The following is a 15,984-nucleotide window of genomic DNA, read 5'->3' as shown; positions in this document are numbered from 1 at the left end:
TTGGCATTGTCCTAAATGATACTGCAGTACAGATGCTGGACATTATATATCCTGCATTAACCCACTGAATATACTTGGGAGGAGTGTAAACTACAATGTAAACTATAATCCATGTGGTGCAGCAGTACTCCAAAATATTTTCACCAAATGCAATGAATGTGCCACAATGATGAAAGAGGTGGTTAATGTGGGAGGAGTGAGGGTGTGAGGTATGGGTATGTAGGAACTTTTTATATTTTTTAATGTAACATATTTTGTGATCTATGTATCCTCAAAAAATACAATTATAAAAATATTTAAAAATATATAAAATTGTCTTAATTGTTACACAAATATTCCTGGAAAAGAACAGGAATAGAGCTGTAATTTGAAAGAATGCATTCATTTGACATCTCTCTTTTATTTAAATCTTATAATAATGAAAATGAATATTGAGATCAATCTGAATATTATTTCCTTAATCATTACCACAGTAATACCAGTTAAAAGATCAGACATTTTTAAACAAAGCACAAGCTTCTTCACACTTCAATTTTTTTTCTAAAAAAAGAGAATGTTCTTCATACATTATTATCAAAAACAAAGGCTAGGAATAAATGTGAGTAGGATAGCTAGATGCTGACTTTTCCCTTTTTCCAGTTTCTGTCATTGAGGTTTTCCAGTGTATTAATGTTATAGTTTCCTCTTCTCTGAAAGTGTGAGAAGCCTGGGTAGTACTAGAGTAGTGGAAATCCTGCTTTTACTTCTAGGAATTTTCCCAGAGAAAATACATTATGTTTTTTTTTTTTCTCTAGCCATTTGCAACTTAGGAAAATTTCTTATCTTCTTAGCCTAGCCATTCTTAGAGACATATCTCAAAAAACGCATGATAAAAGTACTCACATGCTGTGTTTCTGTGAAAAAAAGTAGATTCTGAGTCCTGCCCTTTTAAATTCTGATAGGGTGGGTTTGAGTGAATCCTGTGCAACTATAGTTTCAACAAGTGCCTCTAAATAATTACGATGTTATTATCTAAATCATTATAATGTTATTCATCCACAGATTAGAATTTGGAACAACCTTACATAGACAGGTGGAGTATATGTTTTCCCACATGACTGGTTTGATAATGAACTAATCACTCCATTCTGGAGATGTGGATGAATGCCAAAAGAACACTGCCTGCCCACCTCCTGTAATTTATACCAACACAACTGGAAGCTACTTTTGCCAATTTTCACACATCAAGAATTAGAATGCAGACCTGAGTATTGATAAAGTGTGATATGAACAGGTCACCAGGAAAACAACTTTAGTAAAAAAAAGTTAGGCTTGATATCTGGTTGCAACAAAGAGGAGCATGATCCCTGGGGGAGCATGGAATGCCTTATAAAAGGAAGTTACAGTATGCTTATTTTATGGTTTTACCTCATGCTGGATATGTTAAGGAGGGATTTAGAAAGCAGGGCTTGTTTCCCAGATGGCTGATGTCAGGAAATTTGGGCTATTTTTTTTTTCTTTTATTTTATTGACTTTGTAATAATATTACATTAAAAATATATATGTGAGGTCCCATTCAACCCCACCCCCCCCAGCCCACCTCTCCCCCCCCCCCCAGCAACACTCCCTCCCATCATCATGACACATCCATTGTATTTGGTAAGTACATCTTTGGGCACCTCTGCACCCCATAGTCAATGGTCCACATCATGGCCCATACTCTCCCCCATTCCATCCAGTGGGCCCTGTGAGGATATACAATGTCCAGTGATTTGGGCTATTTTTTGAATGAGTAGCGAGATTTTTGCTAGAAGATGGGAAGAATGAAGTGGAGAATGGAGGAGAGTATGGGCCATGATGTGGACCATTGTCTATGAGGTGCAGAGGTGCCCAAAGATGTACTTACCAAATCCAATGGATGTGTCATGATGATGGGAATGAGTGTTGTTGGGGGGGGGAGGGGGGGGGTGGGGGGGTGGGGTTGAATGGGACCTCACATATATATTTTTAATGTAATATTATTACAAAGTCAATTAAAAAAAAAAGACTGCAGCTACTGGGAGAATGAGAAAGACAGAGAAAAACCTAGGAAGTGAGGAACAAAGGAATTGAGAATAAATGAATATCAGGATACTAAGCTCATGTGGTTCTGACCTGCAGATTGCTGTCCCTCTTTCATTATAAAAAAGTCTGGGCCAAGAGCCTGGCAGAGGTCAGACTACAGTTACAGGTCAAGTATAAGCAGGTTTCCAAATAAAGAAAAGAACTGGTCAGAACATTACATCAAGAGAAATATATGTCATTGCAAGCAGAATGAGTTAACTCTGACCTGAAAATGTCTGTTTTTATTTACAGCATTTGAAAGCAGACAATTCAGTCAATATTCTCTGATTTCAGGGAACTGCCTATACAATTCCTGTTAATGAGATATTGACTAAGGGAGACAAATTTAATGTAATCATGGCAAGTACACTGAAAGGTCATTTGCACCAAACAGAGAAGTGAGAAAGAGCACAATTTGAAATAGAGGTAGATGAAAAGTATAGCAGTTTTAGAGTGAAAACTGATAGTAATAATAAGATGTATATGTGTTATGAACTCTTAAAAAAAAATTGTTCTTTCTAAAGAAGTATGGCTATATGTTACACAAAAGAGGAATGTCAGAAGAATTGTTATAAATACAGCTTATCAGGTACTCCCTCAGACCTAAAAAAAAAAATTCCAGTTTGATTCAGCAATCTGGAGAAACTCCTCCAGGAAATGCTGATACACCCAGAGATTGAGAAATCACAGCTTTAGTCTAATCTTCATTGATAGTGAAAAACAGGGCACAGAATACTCCACCAACATAATATTCAGAATTGTCTTGCCCACTAGTTCTGGTGATAGGTTGCACTTCTCATTTTATATAAAAAAGACACTATGTCTCTCTAAGGTATAGACTACAAGGATGATTCAAGGTCTTGTAGAGAAATATGGAAGACTTTCAAAGGCAAATAACCATATTAATAGTATTCCATCTCCTTGGACCACCAATTGTTTTGGAGAGAGTGAAGCTTAGAAAATAAGATCCTATTCCATTTTGGGAAACAGTAGTTACAGAAGGAATATGGGGAGATATTCTTTAGATCAAATCACCTCCACCTGTTGTAGAAGTTGAGAGGCTCAATTATTTGTGTATAGAATGGCCAGGACTCAAGAAAGATTTTGAGAAGGAAAAACGATTTATTGATGGCTGGCCAGACACAGGAGCTTTCTGTTTCAAACAGGAGCCCTGAACAAGATTTTTGATATTATTTTATACAGAGAGGAAAGGCCTAATTGTTCTTTTGTTTCAGTTCACAATAGGTTTGAATTACTATATATCTTCCACATCTTAGGTAAGCTTTTAGCATGGACCTTATACATTCTAGATAAGCTTTTAGCACATTTGGTTTGCATTTTGCCCTATTTAAAATTTATAGAGTTTGCATTGATAAACTGTTTCCTGGGACTGGAGTCACTGCCATGGTTACCACGGGCAGGGTTGCAGCCTTAAACCATCCCATACCCACAAGTCAGGACAGACAGCTTAGGTTAAGGTTATCTCTGAAGAGACAAAGAGCCTCCCACCCATAGCCCACATCACCCCCTCCCTCCCAAACTTAACTTGCTAAGCTTTGCCATTGTTGGAGCTGTGAGGTGGGTGGATGATTGTTGTTTTAATTGATTGCTTTACTTATCAATTTTTAGTGTAGCATCCAGGACTTTGTTTTTAGAAGTTTATAAGCTTTTATTCTCAACAACAGAAACCTGGGGTGGGGCCTGCAGTCATCCTGGGGCCACTGGTGATCACAAAGATTTCCAGTCAGTATCCAGATACATCTATTAATTTTATATTACCCTTAAAGAGTTTGCACCTTTAATCTTAAAGGCGTGCTGAAGGGAGATGATCTGCTTCCTGCTGGCCATGGGCTGTTGTCATTGCCTAATGAGGTGTAAAATTCTTATTTAACTGGAGGAAGTTGGATCTGGCATTCTGTACGAACCTTGATGAAGTTTTCATAGGGTTAACAAGATGTTCATTCTGAAAGAAACAAAATTAAAATTTTGGAATACCCGTTTTTAAAAGAGGACATTGGATTACAGAGTAGACAAGGTTAGGTGCTTATAAAGATGGCACCACTTTTTTAAAAGCTGGTGGGAACAAAATATATATATTTTCTCTCTAAGGTATTTTTAGAGAGAAATTGCAATAGATACTTAGCTTTGTTTTAAGACGCCTTTCATGCTGTTTTATACTTGGCATTCTTGTGTTCTGTTAGATGCTCCTGGTGAACTGGCACCTTTTGGACATTTGGTTTCATTCAGGATTAGTGCACTAAGATGGAAATTTTCTTAGTTTTTAACTGTGGGAGTGGATCAGAACTACAGAATAAAGATTTTTTTACATTTTGGTTTTAATAGTACAATTTCTTGTCATTTTGACTGTTTAATAAGTGACCCATTATTGGCATGCAAGCCTCATTTTTGCTACACAGTAGAGTACTGTTGAGTAGTAAGTTGGCTGACACTGGCTAAGACCATGGCCTTATTTTATAGACATGTTTATTAATTATTTAGAAAATAAAGTTACCAGGAATTTAACATATCTAATATACTTTTGTACCTGATCCAGAATAGAAAAAATAGCATTATAATTATTAGGCATATATTTAGTACAGGATAAAAATACAACACTTTAATATTAATTAATGTATTAGGATTCTGAGTTGCAATTAATAGTTTTAAATTTCAGGATTGTAATACTTTACATGTTATCTCTCCATGGGAGCAGACCATAATGCCAATTGTATTTAAGTTTTACTTGCAGTATCCTGGTATCATGGCTCCACTTAGTATGTTCTTCACACAGTGAGCAAGTCACAGTATTGATGATCCTAGAGAGAGTTTCCAGTATTCTACTAGCCTGGTACATAGTGCTCTCTGGCACTATGGAACAGTGCCAGTCTGGAGGCGATATTCATTGTACACTTGGCTGTACTGAGTCATCACTGGCTGCTGCAGGAGCTTGAAACTGCTATGCAGTTTCCATTGATTTCAGGAGCAGAACCAGAGACTGATATAGCAAATATTTCTAATTGAGGGCTCAGTGACCAGCCTAGCCAATAACTCACATGGAGAGGCAACCTGTAATGTATTAAATGCCTGGTTTGAATATACAAAAAAGTTTGACAATGTTAAAGTTTATTCTCTGTTTTTATATTTATTTTAAACAATTTAATGCAACACATCATATATCAAATGACTGTTTACTTATACAATGTTACCGTTAAGATAATAGTAACTTTTTACTTTAGTAATAGAGGGAAAAAAACTGTATTTCATTGTTAATTTGAAAACAAGATTCCCAATAGAATTAAGATAACTTTTTATTGCCATTTAATTAAATATGCACCTTGCAGTGGCCTTCAGACAGGTTTTATTATCACAAAGTTATTCTTTGCCACCAACACCAATCCAACTTTTTAGTTAACAATGACTTCTAGAACTAGAACTATTTAAAATTTTTCAGTTTGGAACATATTTTACAAACTCTATATAATTGCCTACAACCGCATTGACTAGTTATTTACATTTAAATAAACTTATTAAATTACGATTTCTAACCATAGAAATTTACTTAATTTATTTAAGAGAATATATCTACAATCTTTTTTCTTTAGCTTAATTTTATTAACGTAAACTTACAATTTTTATTGCTTTAAAGATTTTGTACATATAATGTTAATTTATTTAATGGGTATTTTATAAACTAAGGCAGATTACACCCAAGCTAAATAAAATTGAAAACATTATAGTTTATGCAAGGAATGTTCTCTTTTTTTTCTTTACAGGAAGCTAAAAATTCTTTTCATTTAAGTTATGAAAATGAATAATTTTTAAAAGCATACTGACTACCAGGTTTCAAAACACATTACACAATTACCTAATTTGTTTAATCATAATCCAGGAAAGATTTCTCCATAGTTTTTATGGACTTTTCGTTACTTACTGAAATTTGTCAACAGAGCCACTAATTAACTTTATTTCATGGCTGTCAAAAGTTTTAAACTGGGAAATTACAGGACAAACTGATTCTTAAATCCCCAGCCTAGAGGATAGTTTTAATCTGCCACACCTAGTCCTTTCCTCAAAGTTCTTGCAAAGAGAAGGCCCTTTCCCAATAGTTCCTATAATCAGATTTTTATATGACTTTTCCATTCTGCTTACTCTAATTTGGGCTCTAAAAACATTTATTTACATATATAACTGCATATTTAATTTTTAACAATTGGAATAAAGCTCTTTTCAGAATTTTCATTTCCTATTTTGATATTATCATCCTGATGTATGAAGACATACACTGACCAAATGGGCAGAAAAAACAGTTAGACATAGAAACACAACTCATTGATGTTACTTATAATTTGCATTATTTTATATATTGTTTAGCTTAATTTGGGGTCCAGAAATATATATTACTTATATAGCTGCATATTAAACCTCAAAAATTTGAGCAAATAGGCAGCCATGAATAGCTTGACACAAAAACATAACTTTAGTTACTTAAAACTTCCATTTCTTGCAAAATAAGTGTGACTGCAAAACAATTCAGACTCCTGAAACTTTTCTTAATTTTCACTTTGACTGTGCAGTTTTGCATAAGGATTTTGAGTCTTTACTAATGGCTTGTAACCAAAATGTTCCCAATGCTTTAGCACCATTTTTTTTGTTTCAGAACTTTATATTTTACCTTGAATTTAGAAGAATTTTGGATAAGCAACAAGATTATTTCTATGTATATTTACTGAGGCTATTTGAAGACTCAGGGAAAAAGACTGGATTCTCTCATGAATTGCCACTCTTAGGAAGATGGACAATTAAGGCAGGAGACTTCCATTTTTTCTCCCCAGTCCTGGGAGACAATAAAACTTCAGTGGTCATTTAAACCCAAGGGCTAAGAATTCCACCAGGCACCAATTTAGTTTACACTTGGATTCATGAGCAAAAGCAGGGTTACTAATACCAGTAGGACAGGAGACAGAGATGTCCCCAAGTTCATGTTTCCCTGGACTATACGGGCAGAAGCTGTTATGAAATAACCTTAGGCAAAGGCAAGAGGTGAGGCTAGGCTTGAAGTAACCATAAACACAGGTAAGGTTAGTTTAGAATTTACACTTAGAATAATAGTTTCAGGCTAAATTCACCCAGTTATTTCAGTTATTATCTTTCTGCTATTTTATAATATAAATGCATCTATAAATGATCTTAACTCTTAGTTACCATTTTTATTATTTTTTAACCTTAAGGTGAATTGGATACCTTTATTAATTAAGCTACAAGAATTTTATTAGTAACAATTCTGTGAAGCCCTGCCTTTTCTTAGTAATGGAACAAATATTCATCTGCAAGTTATGCATTTAATTCACCAGCAAGAGAGTATTGGCAGTTAAAGATTCATTTTAAACTACTTTTTTCCCTTTTTACCATGAATTCTTAGGCACCAGCAACTGACAAATGCCAAACATAGATTTCAAAGTGGCATTTCATGCCTTTCTTTTTCTTTTTCTTCTGTAGTCTCACAACCCTGAAGTTCCCAGGCAGACCACTGAAAAGGCTATCAAGTGATTTGAGGTCTATTGTTTCAAGCCATAGCCTCCTTTCTTCAGACAAGTTTACAGTTCTAAAACCTTTCAATGTATTTCTATAGTCTTACAGAGAGAGAGATCCAGAAAAGTAAAGAACCTGGGCAGAATGCAAACATATTTTGGCCTTTAATACCCTAGGGAGGGAAATTTACTGCATTTATTTTGATCCTGCTTTTCATCATCTTCATCTCCCCCCCTTCCAGGCAGTAGGGTATACAGTGATTAAATAGGAATGCGGTTTATGAATAGGTGTGGACTCACTGAAAAGGGGCAAGCCACTCCTCCCTTTCCAACTTTCCACCAAAATGGGCAGACAGAACTTAACTTGGGGACCCAGCCACCCTGACTTCGGCAACACCAACAAACCCGGGTGCATGGCACAGACTCAGATGGCCTCCAAGCCCCAGCAAAGGTGTGGGCCAGAGATGAGGCAGCAGCAGGGCTTGCACAAACATCTAGACTCTGCAGTTTTCCCCATAATCAATTCACCCTCTTGCCAACGACAAGGGAGAGTACCAGCTCAACTAAATTCCACGACTTTACATAACCACACAACTCCAACACCAGCATTGAGCTGACACAGACAGAAGCACAAAGGTCACTAATCTGACCCACAAGTTCTTTATATAAATATTTTTCAGCATGACTGTCTCCACAGCCATGACAAATCTTAGAGAGAACACTTAACATTAACATCTGGTATAAAGAAAATTCTTTCTCAATTCAGCACCATAACAAAAGATTCCAGCTAGACCTTCTCCACTGTTTAACTTTACACCCAGACCAAGCTTCACTAGAAAAGCTGATCCATTTCCTGTAACCAAGTTTTTAAAAATCCAGACCAATTTCCAGGATGTTAGGACTTAAACCTATAAACATCCCTTCCTATTATAATCAAGCCTCCACTCCTTCAGTGGATATAAGACCAGTATCAGATTCCAACATGCAGTTAGACAAACCCAAAACAAGAGTTTTTTCCCCTGTTTTTCTCTAGGACATTAGAACTTGAAGCTATAAACAGTCCTTCCTATTTTAATCAAGCCTCCACCTCTTTAGTGGATATAAGACCAGTACCAGATTCTAACATGCAGTTCAACAAACCCAAAACACCAGGCTTTTTCCTGGTTTTTCTCCTTTTTCCAGACCTAGAGAAAATGGCTTTCCCCCAGTTTTCTGGGACTACTAGGGTTCTCTTGGGAGGTGATCACCCTCCCTCCCTAGCAATTAAACCTAGGGTTCTCCAGACTATACCTTCTTCCATGTTCAGAGTTCTTTTTTGTTCCTAGAATCTTTCTCTACAGACCATCCATTGCCCTAAATTTTTTTTTTTTGGGGGGGGAGATTCTGGTGGAGCCCACATCTTTTTTTGATTAAATTTATTCCAGGAGTGCTCAGATTTGGGGTTCACCTGAGTCATCCAGCTTCCTTGGAGTTTCGGAAGGGGCAGCAAAATGCTACCATCACTGGCCTTCATTTGCAATCCCGGATGAGCCCCCAAAATGTTGTAGAAGTTGAGAGAGGTTCAAATATTTGGATATAGAAAGGCCAGGACTCAAGAATGATTTTGAGATGGAAAAATGATTTATTGATGGCAGGCTGGATTCAGGAGCTTTCCGCTTCAAACCTGAGCCCCAAACAAGATTTTGAGTTCCTTTTATACAGAGAGGAAAGGCCAAATGGTTCTTTTGTTTCAGTCCTCCATAGGCTTGAATTAGCATATATCTTCCATATCCTAGGTAAGCTTTTAGCATGGAATTCATACATTCTAGATAAGCTTTTAGCACATTTGGTTTGCATTTTCCTTGAATTTTTAATGTTTATAGACTTTGCATTGTTAAACTGTTTCCTGGGACTAGATTCATTGCCATGGTTACCAAGGGCAGGGCTGCAGCCTCTCACCATCCCACACCCACAAGTCATGACAGACAGTTTAGGTTAAGGTTATTTCCAAAGACACAAAGAGCCTCTCACCCACAGCTCACATCACACCCTTGAAAAATTACTCTCTCTTTAAACTCTCTTCCCCTTTTCATTCTTAAAATCAATCAGCTTTTTTCATAACTTGATGATGATTAATTTTCAAGGGACAGGAACATTGAGGGATGTTTTAGACCATCATAGTCTTGTGTAATGGGCATGGAATGGGAAAGTAATAAAATATACTTAATTGACTTGTAAATGATATTGGGTTGTTTGGACTTGTGATGTAGATATTACTATATAATTTTTTCAAACACACTCAGAAGTCCCAAATCTTATGCCTTGAACAATTTTCCAAATGCCTACTAAATAAAATTCCCCCTGTGGTCTTGTGCGTTGTGAGTGTTTGGGCACCCACAATATTGTTCCAGACACAAAATTACAATGTATGATCTTTCCTAATGGAGAAATTGTGTTTGTAATTGAGTCTAAAATATTGGTCTCCTTAGACATGGAGGAGAGGAGATGAAGTTGAATAAGAATCAGCCAGGCACAGAAAGTCAGAGTAGCTACAGGGTAGTCCCTTAGATTATTTCAGTAATAAGCACAATATGTCATATCAGTGCCGTTTAATTTGTATTTCTCTTAAGAAAAATGAGCTTGATTGTCTTTTCACATATGTGGATGTGTGGGAGCCAAGGGACCTTTATGTGCCCATTTAAATGAAACATAGACTGAAGCTCATAGCTCCCCAGCAGAACCTGTGAACTCACTAGTTAAATTGTGAAAGTACACTGAAAACTTTAATCTTCTTAGGGCTATATATTCCCTTCTTGTAAAAAATTCACAAACATGCCATTTGTGTGCCTCATATACCTTTAGCAGAAATTCTCTCAAATGTCAAAGATAAAGAGTAAATTCTGAGAACTGCAAGAGATAAGCAAAACATCATACATGAGATACACCCAGTCATTCTTAGTGTGGACTTATCATAAAAATCCTTGAAGGAGAGAAGACAATTTTACGATCCATTAGGATATTTTTTAAAAATGTGCAAGCCAAGAATTCTTTATCTAGAAATACTCATCTTCAAGTAAAGGCAGGTTTAAAATATTCACAAACAAACAGAAACTAAAGGAGTTCATAAAATGAACCCATCTTTGCGGGAAATAGTCTGAAAGAAAAGGACAGAAAAGAAATGTTTGGATGAGAGTACATAAGAATGAAGAGCAGAAAGGCTAACAAAAATAGTAAAATGACAGATGAAAACAAGACACGACATATGAAAACCTAAAAATAAAATGGTGGAAGGAAATAATGCATTTACAGTAATATTGAATGTGAATGGATTAAACTTCCCTAACCAAAAGATATAGGCTGACAATGGATAAAACCATGATCCATCCATATGCTGATTATAAGAGAGTCACCTTAGACCCAGGGATATGAAAATGAAAGATTGGAAAATTATACTCCACATAAATAATAACCAAAAAAGAGAAGAGGAAGCTATAATAATAATGGGAAAAAAACAGATTGTAAATATAAAAGTTTATGAGATACAGAAGACCTTTATATATTAATGAAAGGGTCAATCCACAAGGAAGAATTAACAGTCATAAATTTATATGAACATAAGGAGAGTACCCCAAAACACATGAGGAATACTGGGAGAACTGAAGGCAGAAATAGACATCTCTATAATAATGGTTGGAGACTTCAACACACCACTCACATTATTGGATAATACAACTAGACAGAAGATCAACAAGGAAAGAGAGAACTTGAATATGCCAGCAAGCTAGACTGAACTGATATACAGAATACTGCACTCAAACTTTGGGTTATGCATTTATTTCTAGTGCTCATAGACTATTCTTCAGGATAGACCACGTTAGGTCACAATGCAGGTCTCAACAAATAAAAAAAAAAGATTGAAATATACAAAGCACTTTCTCAGATCATAATTGAATGAATTGGAAATCAGTAAGAAATAGGAAAGTGATAAATTCACAAATGTGTGGAGGCTGAACAATACATTCCTAAATAATCAGTGAGTCAAAGAAGAGACTGTAGGTGAAATTAGTAAATGTATTGAGACTAATGAAAATGAGAACACAACTAAATTTATGGGTTACAACAAAAGCAGTCTTGAAAGGGAAATTTATAGCCCTAAATACCTGTATTAAAAAAAGAAAGAGCTAAGGTCAAATAGTGAACTGAACAACTGGAGAAACTTGTAAAAGAAGAACAAACAATTCGTAAATCAAAGAGTAGGAAAGAAATGATAAATATGAGACCAGAAAGGAATGAAATTGAGAAAAAATAGAGAAAATTAACAAAACCAAAAGCTAGTTCATTGAGAAGATTAATACAATTGCAAACCATTAGTTAAATTTACAAAATAGAGCAAACTCAAATAAATTCAGAAATGAAAGGGGCAATGTTATGACTGATGCCAGAGAAATTTAAAAAGAATTCAATAGAGTCTATTATGAAAAACTGTATGCCAAAAAACTAGACAGCCTAGATGAAACTGAAAAATTCCTAAAAATGCAGAAACAACCTAGACTGATGTTACAAGAAATATAAGAACTCAAAAGAATGAATCAGTCATCAAAAATCTACCAGGAAAGATATTGAATGTTTTACCATGGCCTACTGTGTGGACTGGGGGAGAGTGTAAACTACAATGTAAACCACTATCCATGTGTGCTCCAAAATGTATTCACCAAATACAATGAATGTGCCATGATGTTGAAAGAGGTTGTTGATGTGGCAGGAGTGGGGTGAGGGGAGTGTGGGCTGTATGGGGACCTCATACTTTTTGAATGTAACATTAAAAAATATATAAAGGCAAAAAACATGGTAAAAAATGTTAAAAAAAAAAAAAAAAAACTACCAAGAAAGAAAAGCCCAGAACAACATGGCTTATCATGTGAACTTAAACTCTTCCAAAATATGAAGAGAAGAGAAAACTGCCCAACAAATTTCATGAATCCATCACTGCCCTAATTTCAATGACAAATAAAAACACTACAAGACAATAAAATTACAGACTAATCTTTTTAATGAACATAGATTCAAAAATTCTCAACAAAATACTTACAAACTGAGAGTAACAGCACATCAAAAGACATATGCATCGCAAACAATGTGATTTATTGCTGGTATGCAAGCATGTTTCAAAATAAAAAATCAATTAACATAGTAAACCACATTAACAGATTGAGAGAAAAAAAGCACACGAACCTCTCAATAAATGTCAAAAAGACATTAAAAAATTCCAGCATTATTTCTTTTATTTTTAATCAATTTTATTGATACATATTTTTATTTTTTATTTAATTGCTTTTTTAAAAGATACATAGATCACAAAAAATATTACTTTAAAAAATATAAGAGGTTCCCATATATTCCACACTGCACCCCACTCCTCCTAAATCAACAACCTCTTTCATCATTGTAACATATTCATTGCTTTAGGTGAATACATTTTGGTGCACTGCTGTACGACATGGGTTATAGTTTACATTGTCATTTATGAGCCTCCATGTTGCTTAAATGTGACCATTCTCTAAGCCAGCATTGTTTCTTGATAAAAATATTTTCAAAGATAGGAATAGAAGGAAAATTCCTCAATATGACAAAATGCATCTGTGAAAAACCCATAGCCAACAGCAAACTCAATGGGGAAAGATTGAATGATTTCCCTGTAAGATCAGGAACAAGAAAAGTATGCTCACTGCATGGTTATTATTCAAACTTAGAATTTCTAGCAAGAAAAATTATATGTGAAAAACATGAAAGGCGTCCAAATAGGAAAAGAAGAAGTAAAACTCTCATTATTTGGAGTGACAATGTCTTAAATTTAGAACATTCAGAAATGTCTAAGATAAAGCTATTGAACAAGTAAACAAGTTTCTCAAAGTGGTAGGATACAAGATCAACATGCAAAAATTAGTGATGATTCTGCACACTAGTACTGAATAATCTAAGAAGGAAATAAGGGGAAAAATCATTCAGAAAAGCAAAAATATTACTCAAATACCTAAGAATCAATTTAAGCAAAGAAGTACACAGCCAATATTCAGAAAATTACAAAACAGTGATAGAAGTAAACAATGGAAACATAAACAAATTGAAAAACATTGAATGTTCATGGATTGTAAGAATAATTATCTTGAAAACATCAATAATACTTAAACCAATTTATAGACATGATGCAATGCAAATCAAAATTCCAACAACTTTACAGAAATAATAAAAAAATATTTACCAGTTCCATTTGGGAATGAAAGTGCACCTGAAAACCCAAAGACATTCTACAAATGAAGAATAATGTGAGAGGGATTTCATTGTCTGTCTTTGAAACATATTAGAAAGTGACGCTGGTCAAAATAGTATAGTTGTGGCATAAAGATAGACACAACCATCAGTAGGATTGAACTAAGAACCCAAAAATGAACCCTTACCTCTATGGCCAATTGTATTTACAAAACTACCAAAGCCATATTAATGGGACAAACAGTGTTTTGAAAAATTGTGCTGGAAGAAATGGATATTCATAACCAAAGGAATGAAAGAGGACCCTTGTCTCATTACCTACACACAAATAAACACAGAATGTATCAAAGACCTAAATTAAAAAGCCAGGACACTGAAACTATAAATAATACCTGTGTAATCAAAAAGTCTTTAGAGTTTTTGTAAAGAAATTAGAACAGGAAAAAAAAAAAACTCCTAGAAGAAAATGTACTGAAAAATTTTAAAGACCCTGTAAAAGGGGTGGATTCTTGGTCTGTACACCCAAAGCATGATTGACAAAAGATAAAATCGATACATGGGGCCTTCCAAAATTAAACATTTTTGTACATAATCGGACTTTGTCAAAAAGCATCCAACTCAATGGGAAAAATATTTGGAAATCACATATTCAATAATTGTTTAATATCCATAATCTATAAAGAGAACATATAACTCAGCAATAAAAAGGTAAACTACCAAATAAAAAATGGACAAAAACTTCAAAAGATATTTGTTCAAAGAAGAAATATAAATGGCAAAAAACAAAGAACCAAAGATTTAAAGGATCTGTATTCCAAAAAATATATAATAAATTGCTCAAAGAACTCAAAGACTTAAGTAAATGGAAAGCCCATGCAGTGTTCACAGATAGGAAGATTTAATATCTTTAAGATGTCAGTTCTACCCAAGCTAATTTACAGATGCACCACAATCACAATAAATACCCAACAAGCTTTCTTTGAAGAAATGGAAAAGCAAAGAATCAAATTTATTTGGTAGGGTAAGGGGACCCAAAGAGCCAAATGTGTCTTTAAAAAAAGAAGAAAGTTGGAGAACTTTCACTTTCAGACTTTAAAGCATATTACCTAGCTACAGTGTCAAAACAGCATGGCACTGGCATAAAAATAGACAAACTGACCAATGGTACTGAATTGAGAACTCAGTAATAAACCCTTACATATGCAGTCAAGTGAATTTGACAAGGCTCTCAAGCCTGTTCAGCTGAGTTACAAAAATTCTATTCAACAAGTGCTACTGAGAGAACTGGTTATCTATATCCAAAATAAATAAAAATGACCCCTATATCACTCTTTATACCAAAGTTAACTCAGAATGCATCAAGGACCTAAACATAAAAATTGAAACAATACAACTCGTAGGAGAAATCGCAAGGCAACATCATTAAGATCTTGTTGGAGGCAGCAGTGTCATAAACCTTACACCCAAATCAGGAGCAAACAATGAAAAAAAAAATAGATAACTGGGATCTTCTCAGTATTAAAACTTTCACCTCAAAGGCTTTTTCAGAATTTTGGAAAGTCATTGTACTCAAAAGGAGAAAATATTTGGAAATCAAATAATCTATAAACATTTAATATCCATGGAATACAAAGAGATAATAAAACTCAATGTTATAACGATAAACTACCCAACGGAAAAAGACTTGAAAAGAAAATTGCCAAAGAATAAATACAGATGGTGAAAAATACATGAAAAAATGTTCAACATCACTAGCAACTAGGAAATGGAAATAAAAACAGGTATAATTTCAAACCTATTAGATAGCCATTATTAAGAAGTCAGGCATCTGTAAATGTTGGCCAGGGTATGGAGAGATAGGAATGTTTATTCAATGTTGGTAGAATATAGAATGTAATAGTCACTGTGGAGGACTGTGTAACAGTTCCTAAGGAAATTGAATCTATACTTGCAATGTGATATAGAAATACCATTTCTAGATATATATACCTAGAAAAACTGAGAGTAGTGATTCTGATAGACATGCGGACACTGATATTCCTAGTCACCTTATTCACTTTGCCAAAGGTTGGAAAGAATCCAGGTGTCAGTCAACAGAATGGAATAACAAAGCTTGGTGTATTCACAT

The sequence above is a fragment of the Dasypus novemcinctus genome, chromosome 30 (assembly GCF_030445035.2).
Source record: "Dasypus novemcinctus isolate mDasNov1 chromosome 30, mDasNov1.1.hap2, whole genome shotgun sequence".
NCBI classification, from domain to species: domain Eukaryota; kingdom Metazoa; phylum Chordata; class Mammalia; order Cingulata; family Dasypodidae; genus Dasypus; species Dasypus novemcinctus.
This window is presented reverse-complemented; position numbering follows the sequence as displayed.